Source organism: Lutjanus erythropterus, chromosome 16 (genome assembly GCF_056507025.1).
Source record: "Lutjanus erythropterus isolate fLutEry1 chromosome 16, fLutEry1.hap2, whole genome shotgun sequence".
Taxonomy (NCBI): Eukaryota; Metazoa; Chordata; class Actinopteri; order Lutjaniformes; family Lutjanidae; genus Lutjanus; species Lutjanus erythropterus.
The window spans coordinates 37494966-37511614 of NC_139332.1; the positions used below are offsets into that span (position 1 = coordinate 37494966).

Consider the following 16649-nt stretch of genomic DNA (forward strand, 5'->3'; position numbering starts at 1 on the left):
CGTCTGAATCTCTGGGACACAGACTCCTTCATGATGCAGCTCTTTGAGCTAAATGCTAACAGAGTTAACATGCTGATGTTTAGCAGAGAGAATCCTCACCATGTTAGAACAACTGTTAGCTGTAGACCTGAGTCTAACTCCACTGAGACTCCAGTTTAAAATGGGTCTTGTGATCACAGGTGGGATCGAGTCATTAGCAGGTTATTTAGCAGGTTAAAAGTAAGTCCCAAGTCTTTGCACTCAAGTTTTAAGTCTAGACTGACAAGTCCCAAGACCAAAACTTTGAGTTTTTAGTCTTTAACAAGTCATTTTGCACATTTTGTGAAGTCTGACTCATATTTGTGACTCGAGTTGAAACCTTTCCTTATGACTTGACTCGGATTCGTCTTCTGGTGAAAAACCTGAGGAGACTGGACTTGTTGGTGCATAAATATTGTAAAGTGCTGTGCTGTGCTAGCTGTTCCTTTTGTAGCGCTGCCAAACTGCAGTGAATAATTAATAATGTCTCCGTATAATAATACACACTTTCATCTGCAGCAGCAGAATAAAATCAAGAAAAACTCAGATGAGAGAAATGAACCTTTCAATATACGATTTAATCAGCCTCTTTATATCCAACATGTCGTCTGTATTCCTCCCTGCAGCCATGCTAATGATTCTGAAGCACAAATCACTCACTGGAATAATGTCTCACTTCCTGCTTTACTTATTGAAATGTACATTTCAATTCATAACAACAAGCTCCACCCAAAACGCTGCCATTATCTTCAGTGTTTTATGAGTCAAATAAAAATCATCTGCAGTTACTGTCAGCTGTCACTCGTGACTCATGTATTCATTCATCATTCATTCATTCATTCATCCTTTAAACAAACACAATCCTGTTTAACATTAATAACAGGTCAACAAAGTCAAGTTAACGGATCACCAAGTTATTACAAATCATCCTGAGGGGAACATGAAGGTCTGAACCAGGTTTCACAGAAGTCTAACTAAACATCTTATCGTTTCAGCGCCGGCGGTTCGGTGAGTCTCGGTGTGTGACTCTCGCTTCAGGTGCAAAAGTTTGTGAGTTCAAATCCTGGATGATCCCCGAATCCAGAACTATTTCACGTGCGTTGGTTGTCTTTCACAGTCAGTTCCTGAGATACACTGAAGGGTCTGTCTCTTCTCTTGACATTCTTCTTGTTGACTTGTTCAGGTTTGATACAGATTTAATCCAGCTTTGAAAATGAAACTCAGATCAAACTGTCAAACGAGGCCGTGCTGATGAAATGAATCATGATTCTGGCGCTACATTTTCTATTTCTCACCTCAGATGTTTCCAGAAACACATTTTCATGTGTCACTCAGTGCTACGTTCAGGGCGGGAGTTTAGGTGAGATTCTGATTTATGAAATATTGGACAACATCGGGTGAATCGCTGCACAAATAAAAAGTAGTGGATTTGATTTCTTTATTCTGTAAAAAATAAATAGCTGAGATGACTTAAAATTTTAAGGCAACAGACGCGATAGATTTTTGAGATTTGAGCCCAGCTTAAGTTTTGAAATAAACTAATTAAGTTTTGCTGACCTGTAATCTTCAGTTCCTCACATAAACTAAACTTTTTGTCAGGTAAAACACTTTGTCACCTTCATGTATGAAACATAAAGTCACCTTGACTGTGATCAGACAGCTCAGATAAAAGTTAACACGACTCAGTATCCAACTTTCTTACCTCATGCAGGGTTCTTCTTCTTTTGTTTCTTTTGCAAAATGATGATGATGAAGCTACTTTTTATTCATTTGTTCGTTCTTTTGTTTTTCAATCTTCCTATTTTACATTTAAATAGACGAGAACAGAAAATATGCAGCATCATTTTGTCGGCACCCTGAAGCCAATTATTTCTGCTGATAACAAACCTCACGTTGTCGTGTTTTTACGAATAAACAGAGAAAGAAGGAGAGAAGAAACCTGCAGGAAGTGCAGATTGTAATCTTTCAATCGATGCTGAACTGAAGGATGTGGACGGAGCAGGAGCACAAAGGAAAATAACTGTGAGTGTGTGCTGAAATCTAATAATGCCATTTATTATAACAGGTTGGAGCTGAGGAGGTAAACAAAGAGCTAAATCACTGAAATGAGCTCAAAGTGCAGCAACACCTCTGATTTACTTCTTTAATGTTTTTCTCTGATGATATTTTTATTATTTCTGTGTGTTTGGTGGTCAGGGATCATTGAGACGTACTGCAAATACACAGAGTTTCTCCAAACATACACACAACCACACTCCTATAGAGTATGTGGCTGTAGTTTGTCTACACACACACACACACACACACACACACACACACACACACACACACGAACACACATCACCTGATAGATAACGTGTCGACAGTCTCACTGTGTTCATACGTTACTGCAAATTTAGTCAAATTCATTAAATTAAAAAAAATTTGTATAATGATCTATACAAGTTTGTTAAAATATCATTTAAAAAATTGGGCAAAAGAAAAAAATTGACAGAAAAAAATTGGTTTACACCAAACCATTTGAAATGATTGCATAAGGATGAATTCAGTTGTTAGAGCGCCTCCTGAAGGTCAATGAGTGTCATTTATTGCCTGATGGGTGGAATCTGTAATCTGTAATCTGTAATCTGTAATCTTTTTTGGTGCACAAACACTTTTAGTGGAGAAAAGAAGAAAGAACGAAGCTGCTTGGACCCTTAATAATCAATGAGATCAACCAACCAGCAAATTATCAACAATGACAGACATTATTGATCAGAGTAACTTTTCATATGCAGCAACTCACAGTCGTCTCATCCCTTCATGGTTCAGATTTTTTTTTAAAGGAAGCTAAAGATCTTTAATCTTCCCTGTGGTGGATGTTAGTACTTTTCATTTACTCATCATCTGTACCGTGAAGAAGAATCTTAAGGCCACAGTCTGTTCATCTGTTCGCAATTTGTATGTTCCTTCACAAAATCTGCTCCTTCGTGGTGACAAACAAACCTGACAGTTTGAAACAGCAGCTGTGTCTCGTCTCAGGCTCGGACTTTTTGGAAACGTGTTCATTTTGGCACCTGACGCTGGTGTCTTCTTAGCTGATGAAGACTTTTTGTAAAAACCAACCAAACCTTAACTGAGTCAGATCAGACTGTTTCGGATGATGCTGTCCTGCTGATCCAGTATCAGATATCTGCTGTTGAAAATAACATATTTATCATTTCATTTGGAGGATTTACAGTCAAAATCAAACAACAAAAGGACATAAAGAGGCAAATCACTGTTTGTCTTCTGGTTTCTATCAGACTTTCAATTAAATTCAGTATTTCAGTTTCTATTAGAATAATTGTGAACATAAATATTTGAGTCCAGCAGGTCTGTGCAGCAGCAGCCAGTTAGTGTGTGTGTGTGTGTGTGTGTGTGTGTGTGTGTGTGTGTGTGTGTGTGTGCATAAGGCCGTCAGATGTCTGAAGAATCAACACTTTGAAATCATTAATTATGCATGAACACACACACACACACACACACACACACACACACAGAAACATGCTACCATATGCACATATGTAACGCACAGAGACAAATTTCACACATGGGAGGCAGATGTTTGATATGAAGTGTTACTGATGTATGCAGCCTCAGCACAATCTGTGTGTGTGTGTGTGTGTGTGTGTGTGTGTCAGAAACTGGGTTATGGTGCTGAGATGCTGAATGTATGAAAGATGCAAAAGGAAAAAAAAAACACTAAAAACATCTTGTCGGCAGAGTTCCTGAACTTCTATCTCTGTGAGGACCAGTTCGAGTTTCAGACCTTCTGGGTATTTTTTAGGATACTGAGAACATTTTGTCCAGTCATCACTTCTTCAAAGGGTCATTTAAAGTCTTCTTTCACTCAATAATGTTTTTTGTTTATTGCTTCCTAACTTTTAAATCTGTCCAACCCTGTGCAGGACGATATATGAGTAGAGTTTGATGCTAGAAAGCTGTTTTCACACTCAGTGGTGAAGTTTCTCTCCTTAAATCTCAGTTTAAGTTCAGATTAATCAGGCAGGAAACAGCTGATGAAGGTGAGTGGAACCAGGTGAGCAGGGAGGGTCAGGTAACTGCAGAGAGGTGTGGTCAGATGATGAGGGAAAATCAGGGGGTTAATTTCACAGTGACAGCTGTGTGTCAGAGACGAGGTGGCCGAGTGGTTAAGGCGATGGACTGCTAATCCATTGTGCTTTGCACGCGTGGGTTCGAATCCCATCCTCGTCGAAGATGAATTATGGTGATCATGTTACATATTAATGCACAAACCAAACACTCAGAAGGGCAGAGTGAGACAAGTTGGTTGCAATCTTAAAGCTCACCACTAAATCCAAGTCCAACTGTGAGATTAATGTGAAAGAGTTAGAATTGATTAGGTTCCAGGACCAAAACTTCGTGGTTCGGTTTAGGAAAAGATGAAAACTGAAGTTCAGGAACTAGACCACACCACCCAGAGCCAAACACTATCACCTGCTTCACTGACAAAACACCTGTATCTCCCACTAATCCAATCACCTGCGTCCTGCTGGGTGACTGGATTAGTCCTGTGTTTGTTTGATCCATCGACTTTCTCGCTCTTTATACACAAACATAACATTAGAGGGACGTTTCTAAAAGTGATTCTGGATGGGAACCTTCAGCGTTATAATCTGAAGCGTAAGCATCGCTGGTCTGGACACAGAGACGGATCTGTTGAAATATGAGCTCAGTATTTATGATTTCTTCCACGTTCGTCTTCTCATCTGTGTTGGTTTAACAGTGACGCATCAAAGCAAAAGGTCATGAAATATTTCAGTGTCTAATTTTACAGCCACTCAGAATCTGCTTTATAGTCACAGTGAGTGTTTGTAGTGACACGAGGACTCTGACTCCAGCTCATTCTCTCTGTTTTATTATATTTCTTTGTGAAAATAAAATAATTCTGAACCCTCCTGTCAATAAACCTCCCTGTGTCTGACTGTATTAGCGACCTCCCCCTCCTCTCTTCCCTCTGACACTTTGTTCATTTTCCTTCCTATATATTTTCCTCAAAAACACCCTGCTTTCATTTTCACTTTGCTGCCTTTTCAAAAGGCTAAAGATCGCTTCAAAGTCAACTGGAGAAGATTGAAAATGGAGCTCCTCATTCACAGTCCCCGCCGCCTTTTCACCCTCCATCAAATATAAAAGACAGATGAAAAAGAGATATTATTATAAGGACATGAAAGATTGAAGAGCGGTGTCAGGGCTCAGGAGGACAGGAAGAAGAAGAAGAAAAAAAAAAAGACGGAGCAATGTCAGCTTTGTTGGTGAAGGACGATTAAGAATATTCCATAAAAAATTACAGCATTAGCACATTTATCAGGCAGTATCTCCTGTGTGTAATATTTCTCATTTTGTCAACCGGGGTCCGGGGTTACTATCACCCAAATGTATTTTATAATAACTTTCATTACTCATCGTTATTGGAGGGTCGATGTCACCTCCATAAAAGAATAAATCCACTCTGCTGTTTTCTGATGAGCTGCATAAAACATAGAAAAGATTCACTGCAAAACTGAGTTACGTGTTTAATATTTAATCCGAACATTAAACAGTGACTTTAACGATTCATTATTGATTATTGATAGCCAGAAGTGGGCGGGGTTATATCATACAGAGAGACATAAATACAAGAAAATGTATTGAGCGCAGCAGAAATAAAAGTTAGACGATGATCTTTGTCGTCACAGACGGACTGCAGATGTTCAGGTTTACGACTCTGATTTTACAGCTTTGGATGGAGTTGTTTCCTTAGTAATGGCTGCTGAGGCTCATGGGTAATGTAGTATTTAGAGCCATTATATGTGCCATACTAATGGTAAAACCAGGGAGAAGTTTAGTTACAGCTACAGAAGTCATGCTGCCTCATATCTGTCCACTGAGCCTCAGGGCTGGAACCAAACAGGGCTGGTTATTATTTGGACTTTAACAAAGATGATTCCAGTTTTCTGAGAGTGAGTTTAACTCTAATCACCAGAGATGAATGAAAAATCATTGAAGACAGGAGCGCTGCGTGGCTCCACTACAGTTTCATTCTGAATAAAGACAGGTGCTCTCTGGGAAGGATTCGATGAAGGCGCTCTGTTCTCTTCCACAGCTTTAGAAAGCCTTTATTGGTCCATGGTTAGACAAGATTAAAAAAAAAAACACATGACAGAGCGACTGATGTGTTTCAGAACACAAGAGCCTTCATCAGTGTCTTCATCATCCTGAGTTCTGGCTGCGATGTGTTTCGTACGACGCACAGCTGTGACCCGCTCTGATTGGTCAAAGTCTCCCGTCACAGATTTTCTAAAGCCTGAAAATAATCCAGAGGAGGAGCAGGAGTCTGGTTTTCCCACCACTCTGGTGCTAATTAACACAAAGTGAACCTGAGCTCTGACGGGTTTAATGTTTAATCCACGTCCACAAATAACTGCAGTCAGAACTTTAGAAAAATCTGCTCTGGTTTATGTGTCTGCATTTATTTAAACCATGAATACTGACGTGAAGTGATTGATTTTCTTCTCTCTGTTGTCCGTCGATGCAGACGGACACAAAGAGGACGACGAGCGAAAGTCACGGCGGTTAAACGGGATGATTAAAGAACATGTGATGTCGTCGAGGTCGGCCGTGTTAATGATGAGGAGGAGTGATTGATCTGTTCATCTTTAATCAGGGTGAAGGATCAGAGTCGGCGGAGGGATTCAACCTGACAACCTCCTGACCTCTGCCTCTAATGAGACCAAAAACACAGACTTCAGTTCAATCTTCCTCCTCCTCCTCCTCCTCCTCCTCCTCATCTGCTTCATCTCTTCTCTTCCTTCTCGTCCCATCGTTTCATCTTCATCACCTCTTTCCCCTTTTATTTCTCTCCCTCAGCTTCAGTCGTCTCTCTTCCTCCTGTCTCAGTTGTTCTCTCGTTTTTTTCTGATTGTTCTTGTTATCACTCCGTAACATCTTTTCTCTTTTATTGCTTTACCTTCATTTCATTCTCCATCTGTCTCCTCTTTTCACACTGTTATTATTTTTCTTTCCGTCCTCCTCCTCCGTCTCTTTATTTTCTCATCTCCTCTTCTCTCTAATCTATTTTTTTCTATTTCTCAGTTGTAACTGACTTTATGGCTCTGACATGTATTTATATTTGTTTTGCTGGAAGAAAACTATAAGACAGAAGAACAACAGTGGAAACAGTGAACTCTTAATAACTTTTCTAGAATCCAAACAGCTTCTTCATCTCTGGATTTTCATGAATTTCAAACAAGCTTCACGCCATCATACGTTCTCTACGTCTGGAAATATAGTTATTCTGTTTCTGGTTCAAAGTTAGAGACGATGGACACCACCTTTACATCTGTCCATTAAAAGTGAAGCTGGTTAGCTTAGCTTAGCATAAAGATTGGACACAAAAGGACACTCTTCCTACTAGCAGCTTTTTTCACAAACATTACATCAGTGTCATGTGTCATGGCGAGACGTCAACTTGACGCCACAACATGGCCACGCCCTTCAACGCTGACTGAATCTTTTAATAGCCTTTGATAAACTAGTCTGAATGGCACACACCAACTCTGAAGCTGATTGGATTGATTCTGTTGGAAGAGTTCGCTAAAATCCAACGTGTGGAAATCGCCAGAATGACCACTTAATTCAAAATGGCTGACTTCCTGTTGGGTTTAGGCTCCAAGAGACTGTCGGTGGAACAAGCTGTTGGGGCTGATTTCTTAGGGGGTGTGGCCAAACAATTTGCCACGCCCATCACTGAAAACTAAATAAATAAATTTTCACCATGATTGAATTTTGTGCCAAGTTTCTCGGGCTATCGAGCACATTTTACCCCTCAGAAATGTGACTGAAGAGGATACAAATAATATTAATATCAGTTTTTTGACAGGTGATCAATAATGACACGTGGAACATGAATCACATTGTTGAAAGATTAAAGATGGCTGCCGGTGACTGAGATGAACATGAGGACAGATGTTTGAGTTTATATTTATTTAGTTATTTAACTGAAGTTCACTGGACATTCAGATAAGTGACTGTTTGTTTGATTTGTTGCTAAATGTCTGCTGTCGTGTTTTATTTTGTTGGTTTATGTTTTTTTATTTGTTGAGATAAGAAGTGTTTATGATGTAGATTGTATTGATTGGAAATCTGAATAAAATCTCAAATATAAAACTAATAATGAATGTTTCCTGTGACACCACAGCATCATATCTTATTATATGAAATAAATAAGACATGTTGTTGATATTCATTTATTCATCCCTCTTCCTCTCTTCTTTCTCCTCATCCTCCCTCTTTTCACTCCTCTCCTCTCTGCCCTTCTTCTCTGTTTCACCCTCATTTTCCTTTTCTTCTTCTTCTCTCTCCAAAATCTCATTTGCTTTCTATCCCTCCCACTGCTCTCCTATTCTCACTGTTTCTTCTTTTTCCATCCTCCACATCTTTTTTCCTCCCTCTCTCTCCACTCTTCCTCCTCCTCCTCCTCCTCCTCCTCCTCTCTGTGCTGCAGTTAATTGACATTCAGCTTGTGTTGTGGCTAAATTGAATGTCTCTGTCCATTACACTGAGTGTCAAGCAGCGACTTGACGAGGCGACAAACCAATTACAGCTCGCAGACGAGCCGTGAGACGTCCGTCCGTCCGTCTGAGTCTCCGCCTGTCTGTCTGCATCAGCAGGCTATTAATTACAAGTTTTATTAAAATGAGACAAAATGCAGAAAAAAAGAAGGAAAAGAGAAAAGGAGAAGAAAAGACGCTTTGATGTGTCGGTTTGGAAAAAGATGAAAAAATGAGGTAAGAGATGAAGGTGGAGGAGGGAGGATGATGGAGGTGATGCAACTGCTGACCAAGTGATGCTAACAGAGACAGACAGGGAAGTGGACAACATGTAATGGGATTACAGTAATCTGAGTATTGTAGTACAAAGATCATAGTACATAGTATCAGCACTAACTTCAGCAGTGATGGTATGGGGGGATTTGGAGCAACATATGATGCCAGTCCTGCTTATTTCAGTGAGACGATGCCGAGACACGTTGTGGACGTGTTCCAACACCGTGTCTTTGTAGTAAAAGAGTCCAGGTACTAGACTGACCTGCCTGCAGCCCACACCTGTCTCCCACTGAAAGTGTTATGAAGCAACAGAGACCTCGACCTCCTGATGTCCAAGTTGTACTGTGCTGCTCACCCAGTGCATGCTGGGAACAGTGTGAGTATATAAAGTGAATGAACGTTTAGGGAGATGAATGTTTATTTATAAATGCATCAGCTGATCATTAAATAAAGTCACTGTTACCATCTGATATTACTGAGGGATGCATTATCTCCTCCACTGCATTAAAACAGACATTAAAAAACAAATATTGACTGAGTAATTCAATATTTATGGGTATTTTGGTTTATTAGTCTCTGCCTCTTTTTCTCCTACCCCTCCTTCCTCCCTCTCTCTGTCTCCTATAAATATTACCCGGCAGTAAAGGGCGAGTTAATGGAGAGATTTACAGCAGGCTGTAAAACCGGTTCGACTCTCTTTTCATCCATGATGCCATCATTATAGCTCTCCTCCCTCCATCTCTTCCTGTCCATCAGTCTGAGACAACAGATCATTCTCTCGTTCCACCGTTCCCCATCCCTCCCTCCCTCCATCCTGACATCCACACATATCACAGCTCTCTGAATCTCTCCATCCCTCCATCATCTTTCTTTTTGTTCTCCGACTCTCTCTGTTCTGTCCAAAGTGACATTTAGTTCTGATGTGATGTGAATGATTAACGGCGGAGTCTGAAGGTCTATAAAGGTTCTGTAAATAGTGGATCATTTTCTCAGCAGGTGATGAATAGAAAACACATCCATACAAAATGTGGAACTACATGGACAAAAGTATGTAGACACCCCGGTCCACTGCTTTCAGTCTACATTTTCTTCCTGAAGAGAAATCTTAATGCTACAACATACAGAAATATTTTAGACAGCTGTGTACTTCAACAGTTTGCGTTTGACTCTTTTCTGTTTCAACACAACATTGATCCTGTGCACAGCTCCAGATCCATAAAGATTTCTCATTTGGTGTGGGAGAACTTGAGAAGCTCACCGTTTCACCAGAATTTCTTTCACATTGGATGTGATGGAGGTAATGAGCCTTTAATGCAGTGAAATAGAGAGTAAGGATGTGGAGGAGGGGAGACCAGAGTCACGATTTATTTTTTTATGCCCAAAACACACCCATGAATCAATCAAGGCACTTGTGCACCGCTGATGATGTGTATCCTGTTGTGTGCCATGGACAGGATAAGACTATCAGTCTCTGCACAGAACCGATTTTATTACAGGGAACAGCGGGCAGCTGCTGTGCGGCGCCCCGAGACCAACATCAGCTGAAAACCAACCCCTTAATCGAGGGTACTGACAGAGGAATCGCTCTGATAAATATTTTGATCACGATTCCATGAAACCACAGCAGACAAACTAAACACTGGCTCTCAATTCCTCCTTTTGTGTTTTCTGCAAGATTTTCCTTTAAAAAACTGTTTTTGTTGCTAAATTTCATCTATAGTTTGTTTAGCCGACCCAATCCGTTCTCGTCACAGGTCGTCAAATACTGACGTCTTCGTCACGCCCCTCGACGTCTCACATTGATGACAGGGTAGTCTTTAGTGTCTGTATGAGACGCTGTCAGAAAGACTTACTAAGAAGATGGTAACATTGTCAAACAGTAGGAAAATTATCATGGTTGTGGAAGTCATGTGACACAGGTTTAAAATTTAAAGGTTCAACATGTGGAGGAAAAACTGAAATCAGAAGAAACATCAGAATCAGAAACATGACACTGAATATAGAGAGTCTTTACCATTTAATCAGAAAGGTTGACTGGTAGAGATTTATTTTTACCACTGGAAATGACATTTCAGCATTTCAAAATGTCATTTTGACATTCTAATTAGCATATCAATTTCAGATGTCTCTCTAATTAACATAATCACTTTGGATACACACATTTAAGAAGTGAAGAATGATGTTTTGATAGTGGAAATTCCTTTTTTGATATCTAAAATTCATTTCTGACTATGAGATATTTCAGATTCCTCATAACTTCCTCTAGTTGCATTGGATTTCAGACATCTGCAGTCACATTTATCCTGACAAGTGTAGATATCTACAACGAACGGTGCATCTAGTAAGAAGTGAGTTTTGACTTGGTTTAGAATTCTACACAGTCAGAAATCAGTTGTTGTATCTACAGTTACTGATTAAACGTGAAAAAGACTCGACATACACTTTATGTTACACTGTCACATATGGTTGCGATGATCAGGTGTCCACATACTTTTGAACATGTAGTGTATTTAGACTTTCATCTTCAGATTCTTCTCTTGTGTTAGTTTTATGATAATGAACTGTTGCATTAACCCTGAATATGGTCTAAATGTATTAAATCTTTATTTCTGAAGCTCCTCAGCAGCAGTGGAGACAGAACCCAGCCTGAGGATACAGAACGTGTCCTTCGTCCTTGCTGGAGGTCAGACTGCTGGCTTGAATTACACAGCGGCTGCATTCAGCGGACTCTCCCTTTAACCCCGCTGGGACGCTCACATGTCTGATCGATAACGCAGGGCTTCCCTCAGCGTCCTCTGAAAGGTACAGAGCATCGAAAAAACAAACAAAGTGAAATTTATGGAAGCTATTTAGGTGTTTGGTCTCAGACAGTCGGATCGATATCTGAGAGGAAGAAAGACTGCAGCAGGTCACTGGTGTTTCATTACAGACCGGATCTGATCCAGACCGTCCTCTGATGATACAAGATTATTGTTTATTATATATTATGATTATTTGGGTTTGAATTATAAATATATGTATATATTATACTTTTTGCTGTCAGACTGGAATAGGAAAAACAGAAAGAGGATCACAGAAGAACTACTGGTCTGATTTTCATGAAACTAGGTAGAAAGTTGTAGCATTGTCCAAAGAAGAACCCATTAAATCTTGGAGGACATCAGATTATCTTTCATTTTTAATGTTAACATGAGTCTGCAGTAAGGTGCAGGTAAACCACAAACTAAAAGCACTCAACAGGAAGTACCACCAGATTGTCCATCACAGTGGTCAGAATAAAACATGGTGCGATCTTAGATTGTGCAAGGCTGGGGCGCCCCTATAGCTCAGTCAGTAGGGTGTGCGCACCATGTATTGAGGCTGTTAGTCCTCTGCAGCGGCCGCTGGTTCGAATCCCGCCTGCGGCTCATTTGCTGCATGTCATCCCCTGTCTCTTCACCCCCCTTTCCTGTCATACCTTCAGCTGTCACTGTCAATAAAGGCAAAAATGCCAAAAAAAATAACCTTTAAAAAAAAAGATTGTGCAAGGCTTCATGGAGTTCACGTCACTCAGAGGAACCTGTGGCTTTGGTCAAGAACATGGAGTCGCCTCTAACTGAAGAAGCTCAGAGACGCTTTCCACGTCGCCGCTCCAAGACACCGTCGAACTCAAGTTGTTCCAGTACACCATCTATAACATTAGACTGTGCAGGGCTGTATGAGGTTTGAGTCGGTCAGGATCATGCAGAATGCCCCACCTCAAGTTGCCTTTAGACGCCAACCACCCAGAGTTGCCTTATTGCAACAGTGAAGAGCAGAGTCCAGTCCATAAAACTGTGATGAGCATTAATGTTTTCACTCTTAAATCTCATCTTTACAGCAGTTGCATTTTTTGGGCAACACTGTGGGTTCTCAGGACAAACCTACAGCAAACACACAGGGAGGTCACTGTTTTTTGTTGGAAAGAATGGAGTGGAGTGGAAAGAAGGATTGGGAATAACATGCAACGAAGCAATAGTGCAGCTTTAGTGGATTTTATACCCTCACAGGAAGGAAAATCTGGAGAAAAATCATAGTCACACTATCTAACTTTCTTCAGCAACCTGCCAGTGTCCAGTTCCAAGACAGAGCCAAGTACACTGACACATGAGATGAAACGGAAATGACAGAATAAGAAAGCAAATAAAGCTCAAACACCGGCCATTGTTTGATTTTCTGATGCTTGTTAGGGTCCAGGTCATAATTGCAGCAGGCAAAGCAAAGTAGATCTGACATCTTTCTTTCTGGCTACATCCTCCAGATCCTCCTGGGGTTTCTCAAAGTTGGACATGTCCAGGAAGGTGTCCAAAGGGCTCCTAATCAGATGCCAAACCATGTCAGCTGACTTCTTTTAATGCGGTCACACTCCAAGCTCCTTGACCTTGGATGTTTGAGCTCCTCACTCTGCTGTCTCCGAGGCTCAGCCCAGAGAACCTGAGAGGGAAATTCATTTCAGCCACTTGCAGCTGCAGTCTCAGTCTTTCAGTTGTTAGCCAACATTCATGACTGAAGGTAAGAGGCAGGCTGAAGAACACATGAAGCAACAACACAACACCTGTACAAACCATCCCAATGTTCTGTCAGCACAACTCACTGATGCAAGTCAACATGGATGAACCTGACTGACTGAGAAACACACAGATCGATCGATAGATTCTTCATAAGGTAGAAATCAGAAGAAACAGAAGCAGATGGAAGAACAGTAGGAAGCAAAATGAAAATGAGACGGCCCTGAGGAGAGTTTCTGGTCCCCCCCCCTCAGCTCCCTGTCTCATAACACAAACACAGAAATCTAATTACTGTGCTATTTGTTCTGGAGCTGCAGACAGACAATAAAAAGCTTAAATTAGCTTCCTCATTAACCGGAGAAGTCAGAGAGACAAGAAACAACTCTGGAAGAAAAAAAGAAAGGAAAAGAAAAGAAAAGAGCATTTTGTTGTTTGTTTGTGTGTATTATGTTTTTTAAAGGAAATTAAAGCTTCAGATAAACAGGAAATTGCCTTTGATGGTGTTCTGTTGTTTAGAATATGATGCAATGTATGAGTCACCTGCTTTTATGATTGATTACAGGGTCCTTGTTCATTAACAGTATTGATTACATGAACTGATTCCTTGACAGTATTGATTACAGATATTTCTTTATGTGGCCACTCAATCAAATCACAGCATTCACCACATCAGAGTGCTTTAAGATATTGATCAGTGTCAGTGGAGTAACACCTGGGAGCTACTACTGTTTCAGTATAGATCATTTCAGATTGAACCGAAATTATCAAAACAATGTGAAGAAATAATGTTTTTGGTTTTAACTGTACTTGAATTTCTTTATGCGTTGCAACATTTTCATATCATGATGACAAGGTGACATTTTTCTCCAAGCCAAGGAAGATAAAGTGCACTAATGTATGGTGCACACGGTGCAGCTTGTTTCGTCTTCTTCTAGTCATCAGTTTTAACTCTTGAAAGTACAGTGCAAACAAAAATTTGCACACAAATGTAAATTAAATTGCAGACTGCGTGCTGCACCACCTGACTGAAGCCCACCTCGTCTGTTTCCAGGTTTTTCTCTGTGTACCATCAGACATGGAACAAGAAAGAAACAGGGCTGAAAGAAATACTAGAGGAAACTGTCTGTTTTTGTGTTTTTATCATCTTTCATCTCTGTAATGCAGGAGGAAAAAGGCACAGTGAAATGTGTTGAACATGGCTTCCTTTATGATTGTTAGATCTCTGCAGATGGACATGCTGCGTCACGGTTTCTCAGACTGTGATGAATAATGGAATGCAGGCTGCTGATTTCATGCTGTCCACAAACATCATGCTGTCAGGAAACAAGCAGTCCAAAACAGCCCTGTTGTTCAGGACGATGAAAATGGGTACAGAGGTCCCACGGCTTTCTTTTCCATCCGGGACACAAACTGTGTGGACGCTATTAAAAAACATTGAATGGAGAAAAGGTCTGAGGGGACAGCAAAACAGGATAAAGATACCTTTCTGAGATTGAGATCAAGAAGTTATCTTTTTATTTTTCTTATTTGCCATTTTGTCCTGCACTTTGAGCTGATGGAAGAAACTATCACATCAAACTTTTTGCAAACAGAAAAACAAGAGGACGGACCAAAATTCATTTGAGAGCTGAGCTGGTGCAGTGCATATGATTTATTAGCAAAGTCCATAAATAACTTACAGGTTGGTCAGGCAGGTACAGTTCCTAACCAGAATAAACATCCAAAGAGGACAAACAAATCCAACAGGATACGAGCTAAAATTCAGAAGACCAAGGCAAAGATTCAAAAAGAACGCTGGGAAAATGCTGCGTTGCATGACATTATGAACAGACAGGAAACACACAGACTGAATACACAGGGAGGCTGATCAGGGACACGTCAAACTAATCAGTGATTGAAGGTGAAGGTGGAAGAGACGGGGACAGGAACGAGACGAACAGCAAGAACTTCAAAATAAAACAGGAAACAACTGAAGTAAAACCCAAAACCATGACAGAAACAACACGCTTGGCCACAGATTCCACTGATGGTTCCCCTCATAAAGTTCGTATGAGGCACATCAACTGGTTGGCATCATACTGAACTCATTATTGATAAAACTGCATGTGTGTACACAGAATCAATCACAGTCTGGCCTTTGAGCTGTGCAGCTTCACACTGTAATACTGACACTGTTGTACAATGACAGATTGTACAAACATCAGACACATTTGAAGCTCACATGGCTGCTGGAGAAGTTGTTCTGAGGAAGTGGCTGAAGGATCGATGTGTGTTAGGTGTGTGTTTCGATCCAGTTCTGAGTAATTTTCATATTAATACATTTCAAAATCAGTACAGATGTGCAGAGGACCTTGAAGCCTCACAGAAACACGTGTACATGAGAAAGTGCTCACTGACCATCAGTCCTCAGTCTATGAATCCAGTGTTCTTCTTTCAGCCCTGAACTACAGTATTTATTGTGAGCTGCAGACCCTGTAATTCCCAAAAGTACATCCTGGCAGAGTTTAGGTGATTGGATGAATATGTCACCCTTCAACGATGGACTAAATCTGTCGCTGGTTGTTTTTTTTGGCTGATTTTCAGGACATTTGTCATATTATCTTGCTAATGTAACGGTCTGCAGAGTGACAGAACGTGCTGTCATCCAGCAGCACAGGACACGCCCACTCAGCCAGAGCAGAGTGCACTGAGCTGGGTGAGGAGTGAGAGTCACACTCTGCACTCTTTTCATGCACCGAGTTAAAGATTTAATTCGACCAAACCAGAGTTGGTGACTATTGGAAGAGTGGACAGACTGAAAGAGACAGATTTGATGAGTTTTACGTTTTTCTGTCGTGTCTGAATGACGTGTGTTTCATGGTGAGTTAATGAGCCAATTAAACTCGTCTTAGTTCAGTAAAACAGAAAAAGTTGAATTCAAAAGGTGTACACTTATATTTTTAAGTGTGAGAACACTTTTACTCTTTTGTTTATTGCATGTAGTCGAAGTACACAGTATGTACAGTATAATGCAGTAAATTCACTGCTCACACACACATCTCCCAGCTGAGACACAGGAGGAGGTGGGATCAATATATTTCCAGTTGTCCAATTGGAAAATTTTAACAACTCAGCAAAGCAGCAATAAAAGACCTGCATGCAGGTCTGTGAGGGAGGACAGGTGACAGACAGACTGAGGACAATAAGCCGAGTACTAATGAACCATTTCTTTAAATAAGCTGCATGTGTCTGTTTGTCTGGACTGAAGCTGAGCTCT

The 16649-nt window shown here is 40.6% G+C and overlaps 1 non-coding gene across 1 annotated transcript; it reads left to right on the forward strand.

Moving 5' to 3' along the window:
• The first annotated feature begins 4172 nt into the window (after positions 1–4172).
• Positions 4173–4254, forward strand: trnas-gcu (transfer RNA serine (anticodon GCU)). The gene has a single exon. It is a non-coding gene; the product is annotated as a tRNA-Ser (tRNA).
• Positions 4255–16649: the final 12395 nt, after the last annotated feature.